Source organism: Pseudorca crassidens, chromosome 15, assembly GCF_039906515.1.
Source record: "Pseudorca crassidens isolate mPseCra1 chromosome 15, mPseCra1.hap1, whole genome shotgun sequence".
Taxonomy (NCBI): Eukaryota; Metazoa; Chordata; class Mammalia; order Artiodactyla; family Delphinidae; genus Pseudorca; species Pseudorca crassidens.
In genome coordinates, this window is record NC_090310.1 from 602,412 (window position 1) to 612,273 (window position 9,862).

Genomic DNA, 9,862 nt, shown 5'->3' on the forward strand with positions numbered 1-9,862 from the left:
AGATACCAGAAGTTTTCCAGCTTATGTTCTAAGGTCGTTAATTCTGCTGCTGACACTTCTTGACTATGATTTTAAAGTTAACGATCTTATTTTTGTCAGTAGACAAAAGGTCACCTACCTTGCTTGCCATGCTCCATTATTTAAGATCCCAAAGGTGAGTTTAACCTTGAATTTATTTCATGAAGGTTATAAAATTTAGTGTAGGAAACTGGATCTTTTGCTAATTGTAGCAGATACATCAAGATATCAAACATTTGTTCCATTATAAAAAGCACCTGAGGGGCTTCCCTGGTGGCACAGTGGTTAAGAATCCGCCTGCCAATGCAGGGGACATGGGTTTGAGACCTGGTCCGGGAAGATCCCACATGCCGTGGAGCAACTAAGCCCGTGAGCCACAGCTACTGAGCCTGTGAGCCACAACTACTGAGGCTGCATGCCCTCAACTACTGAAGCCCGCGCGCCTAGAGCACGTGCTCTGCAACAAGAGAAGCCGCTGCAATGAGAAGGCCGCGCACAGCAACGAAGACCCAACGCAGCCAAAAATAAATAAATAAATAAATTTTTTTTTAAAAGGCACTTGACAAAGGATAAACCAGGAATAAGAAGTTAAACTACACATCAAGCTATTGAATTTAAAGTCAGTTGGGAGATTTGGGGGCTTTGTCATTTCGAACGTGTTACGTCCACCCAGATGGCCTGTGCCTGAGAAAGAGGAAACTGCTGAAGACGACTCACAGGCTTGAAGATCAAATTATTTGCTCGTTATCAGCCAACTTCTGAATTCTTCTGTGTGTATTTCCAGGGGTGTGTGACATGTCGGCAAACAGCAGAAGGTATCACAGAAACAGGTTTTTCCTGTCGTGACTTAAACCCCAGCCTCTTCAGTTACCCCGTGGCTCCTCCGTCCTCCTCCCAGCTGACCCTGCACCACGTGGGTCTGGACGCCCGCAGCCGTGGGGCCCGTAAGTCCTACGCGGGTCAGCTGCCGAGCCGTCCAAGGGCCCACGGTGCGTCCACGGGGCCAACGGAGGTCGGATCCCACATGCCTGCGTCACTGCGGGGCCAAAGCCGCGGTACAGACGGTGACAGAGCATCTCACTCCCGCTCTGCACGTCACGCACACAAGCCTCCAAAGGGGACAGACACCCACTGGCTCGCTCAGGGCTCCCGCGAGGCCAGGGCTCCTCGGAGGGCTGCTCACACGGCTGTGCCATCTGTCAGCACTCCTTGCCCTGGACACTGAGAACCCAGCGCTTCCTTCACGCCTGTGGGTTTCTCAGCTGTTCCATGGGGAGAGGGGGCAGGGCCACTGCAAAACCGCCCGCCCTCACCACCACGTGAGCCCACGAGGCAGGTCGCCGATGGACTGATGGACTGCGCTTTTAGGTTCTAAGCAGGACAACAGGCGGCTGGGTGACCGACTGCCAGCCTCCAAGCAGGCGTGTTCGCGGGGCGCCCTCCAGTGGCCGCCGCGGCCCTTCACTCTCTGCGCAGGCGGGCCTGCGGGACTGGCCCCGGGCAGCTCCTAACAGCGTGAAGCGCTGACCCCAGACGAGGAGGCCCCATCCGCGTCCCGGAGTTTCCTTCAGAAGTCGGGCTGTGCAGATGCTCTGGCCCAGGAGCCTTGGGGCTCTCAGGACTCACAGCAAATCCTGCTTTTACAAGACACGCCCTCACAGCAGTGGAGGTGAGCTCAGTCCATGGGGTGCCGCTCCGCGTGCGCACGCACACGCACACACACAGGCCCCGGCGGCACTGAGCCCATGGGGCCCGGCTTTCACGGGGGCAGCCCGACACTGGACTCCGTGCCGAATCTCTGACCTCCAGCAGTCGGGTCTCTAAGGCAGAGCACTGCACGCAGGGCCCGAGCCACGGCAGGAAGGTAAAGAGCGAGCAAAGCCGTCAGGGGACGTGGACGTGTAAGAAGTGCTGGAGCTTTTGTAGAAAAACTTTTTATCGAGAAAGAGGCAACAGCGACTGGTGCAACGGGAAGGGGCCTGCTTACGCTGGCCAGCTGCCAGCCCCGCGGGGACTGCCCGTCACCTGTGCACACAGGAAGTTTCCAGATCTACAGAGGGTCACACGAAGGGTCAGCGTTCCTTAGAGATTTGGCCTCGGGCATCCCTCTTCACCGGAAAGCAAGAAAGAGCTAGAAGACGAATGGGTCGTGTCAACAGGACCGGGAGCTCTCCCCTCAGCCTCGCTTGGGACTATCTGAGCGTAAAAACAACAGCGAGCGTGGAATTAAAAGTCTATGCAGGGCTTCCCCAGTGGCGCAGTGGTTGAGAGTCCGCCTGCCGATGCAGGGGACACGGGTTCGTGCCCCAGTCCGGGAATGTCCCACATGCCGCGGAGCGGCTGGCTAGGCACGTGAGCCATGGTCGCTGAGCCTGCGCGTCCGGAGCCTGTGCTCCGCGACAGGAGAGGCCACAACAGTGAGAGGCCCGCGTACCGCAAAAAAAAAAAAAAGTCTATGCAGACACTCAGAGGGAAGGAGGGAGGAAGAAGCAGCAGCAGGAAGTCGCCACCTTGTGACCCAGGGCCACCAACCCAGGCAGGACCCGTGAGAGACCCGGGGTCCGCGTGCATACCATCAACCACGCTGCCGCACCTGGCCTCTCGGCCCCCGGTCTGTGTAGCACAGGGGACTTGAGCGGACATGTACGCAGCCAGGAAGGCCCTAAAAGGCCGAGTCCTGCCGGTGGGCACGAGGCAGGCAGCGACTGGCCGAGTGGAAAGGGCTAGAGAGCCATGTGGCCCACCCGCCCCCTCCCACCAGCAGGCTGACACGAAGGGTGTGGGGGTGGTCACCACGTCTCATGCGCCTTCAGGGTTACAAGTCAGCGTGCTGAGACCCTTCAGAAGACGCAGCCCAAGACAGTTCCCAAGAGGTCAGCATGCGAGTCAGATGGGACCACAGGGCAGCGTGGTGACAAGTGCTCGCAGGAGAGCCTGGCAGAGGCCGTGCCCCGTCCTGGCCAGCTGAGGACGCACAGAACCACTGGGGCGACCCTGACTGCACAGGTTCACACTCAGGACCCAAAAGCACCCATGATGGCAAATATTCAGAAGCACGCGTCCACAGAGGCCGTGGTTAGTAAGTGACGGTCACCGCACTACCGGAGCTACGTACCCATGAGATGTCTGCAGAACTGCGCAGGAGCACACAAAGCACCGAGGGGCTTGGCCACACTCCCGCCAGACGTGGAGCCTGCTCCGTGTAGACACAGGACCACCCAAACCCCACACAGAACCCCCACCACTGGGACGGGCTCGTCTCCCCACCCTCTGACCCAGGCAATCCTGGTGAGCGAGGCCCGCTTTGTAGACCCTCTCAGGACTGTGTCGGGAGCGGCGGCCAAGAGCTGCCACGGAGGGCACAGCATCCTCTGGGCTCGGGCCGCGGGCACTCCCGGGGAACCCGGGGCTGGACCTTGGTGACCCTTTTGCAAGGCTGAGGGAAGGGCCCCAGAAGCCCTGGCCCTTGGTCTGAAATTGGCACCAGAACAAGCCGGGGGTCCGTCTTCCTGGGAAATTCCAAGCCTCACATAAGAGCCTCCAAGGGAGGCTCCCGGCAGGAGGGCGGGTGGCCGGCCACGTGGGAGAATGCTGGCTGCTTCACGTGCCTCAAACGCTTGCCCTGTGAACCCACGAGCACACCCTCAGGCGCTCACCGGGGAAAGGAAACTTACGCTCAGGTGAAAACCCACCCACAAATTCTGATGGTACCTCTGCTCATAGAGCCCAAACCCAGAAACGACCCAACGTCACGGCGAATCCTGCTCGGGCCGCATCGCGCGGCTGCCGAGAACAGGCCCCACCTGGCCAGGCCAGACGCCGACCGTCGAGGACCGGCGCCAGGATGCCAGGCGCCTGGCGTGGGTTGCGCTCACAGGCCAGATGCCCCCCGATGACAGACCTCACGTGGGCACATGCTGACACACCCTCCGGCTCCTGGGTCCGGCAGTCCAGGCGCAGGGCTGGACGCCACCAGCGACCCCCGTGTCATCGCTCTGACTCACAGCTCAGCTGTAAGGTGGGATCACGCCTGCACCGCCTCGTGTGGACCACCGTCAGCTCGGAGCAAATCCGTGCAGAAAGTGCTACCACCGTGTCTGCCCGTGGTGGGTGCCCCGACTCCTGAGAGCTCATCCACCCCTCTCTGTGCCCTGTCCCCCCGCTTCTCATTGGGGGTGAAGGGGAGGGGAGACCCTCAAGGCTACAGTGGATCCCAGGCTACGGGGGGGTGGGAACGGGGGGGTGGGACGGGATCGTGGACGATTTCCGGAGAAAACGTCTCCAGCGTTTCACGCTATCTTCCCAAATACACCCAGGAATGGAGCTGAGGACAGCTGGTCAGCCCGGCTGGTGAGGAGGCTGTCGCTCGGTCAGGTGTGTGGCCGGGGCCCCGCTGGGAGGAGGGCTCGGAGCCCCTAGACCCACCATGCTGCGCCAGGCGGGCCCCCCAAGACCAGGGACTCAGGGAGCCAGGTCCCAGGTCCCACCCGCCAGGACACCTGGCCCCCGGGCCGGATTCTGAAAGCAAAGGAAGGCGTGGGCATCCATGTGGGTCTGCAAGGTACTTGAAGCCACGAACTCTACCCTCTGCTCGCGTGCCTGGGGAGGAGAGGGAACGGAGCCCTGCCGGGTGGGCTGGCCGGATGGGGAAACCAGCGCCCCAGTGCCCACCCCTGGCAAGGGGCTCTGCAGGGTCTTCCTGTCCGTGAAGCTTACCAAGCCTAGGAAGAGGCTGTTCTGGTGTCCGCTGTGCAGATGGGGAGGCCAGGACCCGAGAGTTCAGGTGGCCCAGGCGCAACAAGCCGTGGCCACGCCAGGACACCAACTCCCATCTGTGGACCCCACGTCCACGGCCCCCCGCCAGAAAGCCCACGGCGTGGGGGAAGAAAGATGATGCTGTAAAGCTGGGGTTCGCTCTTCTTAAGTTAGCGGTGGAACGTGGAAGAGCTGCGTCCTCCAAAGCGGTAAACCAGCACCTCTGCTTGTTTGCTTTGCCTTAGCTCCACCACTCCAAACCCACCCACCAGGACTCTGAATCTGTCCACCCCGGGCGAAGCGAGACCTTCCGGCTGGGTCCCCCGGATTTGGGCCGACTTTGCCCCTCCAAACAACCTTAGCACGATGTCTTATCTTAAGCAACCGCCTCACGCAGTCAGTGGGCTGAGTCTGACCACGTCGGGCATGGACTTGCTGCACCCCTTGATGGGCTACCCGGCCACCCCTTGGGAACAGCGGCGGGAGAGGACGACGTTCACCCGGGCGCAGCTAGATGTGCTGGAAGCGTTGTTGGCTAAGACCCGATACCCAGATGTCTTCATGTGGGAGGAGGTGGCACTGAAAATCAACTTGCCCGAGTCCAGGGTACAGGTGTGGTTGAAGAACTGAAGCGCTAAGTGCCGCCGCCAGCAGCAGCAGCAGCAGCAGCAGCAGAATGGAGGTCAAAACAGTGAGGCCTGCCAGAGAGAGGACGTCTCCTCTCGGGAAGTGAGCTCAGAGGGTGGAACAAGTGGCCAGTTCACTGCCCCCTCTAGCACCTCAGGCCCAGCCGTTTCCAGCAGCAGTGCTCCTGTGTCTATCTGGAGCCCAGCTTCCGTCCGCCCACTGTCAGATCCCTCGTCCACCTCCTCTTCCCGCATGCAGAGGTCCTGTCCCACGACCTATACTCAGGCTTCAGGTTACAGTCGAGGATGTGCTGGCTCAACTTCCTGCTTTGGGGGCGTGGACTGTGGATCTCATGTGACCCCTATGATCACCAGCTTCCCGTGGAGGGACCACACTCAGTCCCACGGGCACCAGTGCAGTCTACCAGCCATCTCAATCCGTCCCCAGCTTCTCTTTCCACCCAGGGATATGGAGCTTCAAGCTTGGGTTTTAACTGAACCACCGACTGCTTGGATTATAAGGACCAAACTGCCTCCTGGAAGCTTAACTTCAATGCTGACTGCTTGGATTATAAAGATAGACATCTTCGTGGGAATTCCAGGTTTTGTGGGGACCTGCAGAACCTCTTTTTGTGGGTGATTTTTAAATGTGCTGAGCTAGACATTCCAGTTTTAGCCGGTTTTACCAGGCACTGGTTAGACACGTTAGATGGTGTGATGCTCAGGCTCATCTTCTGATCGATGTCCCGGGAGGCAGAGAAGGAAAAATGAAAGGCCTTAGGGGGCCTGCCAACCAGCTACCTGAAATGGACCAACCATTCGATACTTAAGATCCTACCATAGTTATAGTTCATTGGTTTTGCTGATTCGCAAAGTGATCGAAAGCATTCTAGCCACGTGCAACCAAATACCACCAAAGGTAAACAAACAAAACGAAATTGTGAGGGAAAGGCGGGAAGGACATAGCCTTCTCAAGCAGAGGTTCCAATGTCTCAGCCAATCCTTGGGTGGATCTTAGGAATGGACAGGGTCTCAAGCTCACTCACGCTTCACGACCAACTGGTAGTTGGCACTGAAAACTTTTCAGGCTGTGCGAGTTGTGTGACCGACTGTCCTAGACGCTCTGCTTTTAATGTTCACGAGGAGTCAGTATGTGCTTACGAGACAGTCAGTGCGCGTCTTACACACACGGTGCGCCTGCGGTTTTTAGTCTGTGCTAGGCTTCAAAACGGGGATCTCCTGTTATCGTAGAGCAACCTTGAACTCCGCCTCTGCAGGGGTTCTTCTGTGGTTAAATGGGTTATGATTACAAGCAAATTCAGAGCAACTGAGTACTTAATCTAGAAAGATTACCTTTGGCCGGAGGTGAGCCGCACTGAAACTTTACAACTAAATGTCTCTGGACAAGGAGAGTGAGAGAAGAGAAACAAAAGGACACTAACTCATCTGTACTTTGCTGCTGGTAAGCCCAGCAGTAAAGAGACGTTGGTCAATGCTCTGACCCTGATGAATTTACAAGCTGAGATCCTCGCTGTTTATGCTTGCAGGTGTTAACTGGAAAAGTTATACACGAATGAACCTTTCTTTCTGGATTTCGCAGGTACGTATAATTATATTAAAGTGGTTCTAGCACGCACACACACGCGCGCGCGCGCACACACACACACACACACACACACACACACAAACACTGGGGTTCTCCTCACCCAAGGAAGGCCCTGGCCTTGGAGGGAAGGCCGGGAGGCACTCTGGGGCCAGGTTCGGACACACACCCTCCCCCTGCCCGGCCACCAGGTGACAGCTGACAGCCACAGCTGCGTGGCCCTGACCCCACACCACCGGCAGGGACCAAGGCGCATGCCCGAAGGGGCCTGAAACGCCGGCCGCCGTGGAGATCAGACACCAGGACAGCCTGATGCCGTCTTCCGACCTGGGGTCGATGTTCACGAGATCTTTTTTCCAATTTGCCTTAATTAAAGAGACAGGCCAACTCATTTCCTCTCAGTCTGGTCACCAATCTTAATTCTGACGTCACCCAGCATCCTGGCAGTCGCTCACGGCCTTAAGCACTGGCACATGGAAAACATCACTATGCACTGTGTCTCTCGGACGGAGAAAGCCAGGCACATACCTGGGAACGAGCGGCTCCAGGGTCCAGACACCCCTGCCCGCGCGTGGGGTGGAGAGCAGGGTGAGGACGTGGGCAGTGCTCTCTGCGGGTCAAAACAAAGCCAGCACACCAAGCAGCACTCAGGCAGGGCATCGGCGTTGTACACACGTGTACAGGCATGTGTGTACAAGCACACGCGTGTGCCAGAGACAGCAAGGAGGAGGGCCACAGCAAACCCGTGGATGCAGAGACCGCAGTCAGGCAGCCAGTGTGCCCGAGGACGCCGTCGAAACGCAGGGCCTGTGCCGAGTCACGCAGCACCGGCAGCGCGGCCGCGGCCCTTCCGTGGGTGGAGCCGGCCCCCCTTCGGCGTCTGTGGAAATGGTTTCCAGCTTACTGCCTTCAGTTTCCTCTGAGCAACAGCAGCGCCCTCCCTCCTCATCAATTTAGGTGAAGTTTGCGGAGGGGAGACATTTACGTGGAAACAAGATGATTTCCAAGCCGGGAAGGCTGAGCCCGCGGGCACTGTCACTTCAAGGCCTCCCTCTCCAGGACTCAGGCCTGAGCAGAGCCCCCATCCCCAGGGAGAGGCCAGAACTGGTCAGAACTTCTCTGGCTCCAAAGGCGGCGACACCCCGCCTTCAAGCAGCATGGACTCTGGCTGCTCGTTCCCGTCACGAGGGCAGAGGCCCCACGAGACCCGCAGGACGCGCCGACGGGCTGGAAATGGAGATCCTTGAACCCCATCCTGGAAACCTTGCACTGAACCCTTCTGCGGCGCACACGCTATAGTGATTCTCAGAATGCGCTCCATCAGCACCGAGGGAGGTGGAGGGGGGTCCTTGTATCCCACCCTGCTCCAGTGCGACCCAGCTTGAACCTGCCCAGGATCCACCACTTCCCATGGCCGCCCACCCTCCTCGGGAATCGGGGTGGGACCCAGAAAACTTTTCAATGAGGTCACAGGGCGTCCCTAACTTAGGGCAGCCCAGGTCCCCCTGGTGAGAGCTGGCTCCCATGACGTGTGTCCACAGCCAGCGAGGACGTCGTGGCCGCGCAAGGTGTCGCGTTGGCTACGCGGCTACGTGGCTCTGTCCCTGTGGGCTCTTTAACCCCGACCGCCTTCCTCCGGGGCCTCGCCAGGCTGGGGGGCAGAAGCCTGCCTGCTGGACCTCACAGCCCCGGCCTGCTAGCGACGATGCTGTCACTCGCGGCCGTCGGCCGACCAGACTTCCTGGCCACGGCCGACCTGGGCTGTGCCGTCCTCTCCTTTCTGTCTAACATCTGCTACCTCAACACGCAGGACGTGCAGCTGGCGATGCCATTCGCATTCCTGCCGTGGCGCCCTCTGTCCTGTCCGCGGGGGCTGGCCTGGTGGCCGTCGGGGGCAGCGGCCCTGCCTGGGCACGTCTGGGGAGCTTTGCGAAACCAGGCTGTGTCAGGCAGACCAGCTGACAGCCTGGCCTTCGTCCCGCTGCCGGCGTTCGGCGTCCTGCTCGGTGTCCAGCGGGCCAGGCAGGCAGCTCCTACCCAGGGGGCGCGGCCTCCGCTCAGCTGGTGGTTCCTGGTCGCCCTAACCACCATCGCCCTCCACCTCCCCTACCACAAGGCTCTCCTCCAGCAGGCCAGGCTCGAGCTGCAGAGAGACGGAGGCTCCCCCAGGGACGAGCCGCTTGGGAACCTCGCGGAGCTGGCCCTGCCTGGGGAGAGCTGTGCAGGCTCCCGGCCACCCTCCTCCCCACAGCCGTGTGGCTGGGCCCTGCTGAGTGTCGGAGCATCTCTGGCAGAGGTGCAAGCCGGGCAGGCCGGCAACAGCTTCCCCCTGAAGGGGCTCAAGTAGGAGCCCCTGCCCGTGGACATAAGCCACACAGGCCAGCGGGGGCTCTCCCAGCCCTGCAGAAACCCAGAGCGGCGCGCTGAGAGCCAACAGGGATGCGGCTGTCCAGAAGGTGCTTACTGAAAACGAGCTTTATGGCTTTCAACTCCGTTTATACAAAAGCGTGACACCTTAGCCCAAACCAATACTCACACCTGAGGCTGGTGTGGGGCGGGAGTGCGGGCTGACACCTGACCAGGTGGAAGGTTCTAGCCTGTCTGCTGGCCAGCATCTCTCCCCTACCCCAACCAAAGGGCAAGGAAGGAATCTTGAAGATAAAAACATTACTCAAATAACTTTATGGGCTTGTCATACCCTGGCCCTGAACGGTCATGGCTGGTTGACCTCCAGCTCTGCCAGGAAGCAGGGGCCGCACAGATCTCAGCAAGAACAAACATTGGTTTTGTCTTTTTAATGCAGCATCACTGGGGGTCTGAGGACATCACCCACAGGCACAGGTGTCCAGCACTAAGACGA

General features: G+C 59.3%; 1 protein-coding gene and 1 pseudogene across 3 annotated transcripts in view; one reads left to right on the top strand and one right to left on the bottom strand.

Moving 5' to 3' along the window:
* The window catches only part of C15H7orf50 (chromosome 15 C7orf50 homolog), a 95,723-nt gene that overhangs the window by 41,332 nt on the left and 44,529 nt on the right, over window positions 1–9,862 (bottom strand). The gene's annotated exons all lie outside the window — the stretch shown is intronic.
* On the top strand, window positions 4,330–9,349 carry LOC137206318 (homeobox protein OTX2 pseudogene; annotated as a pseudogene).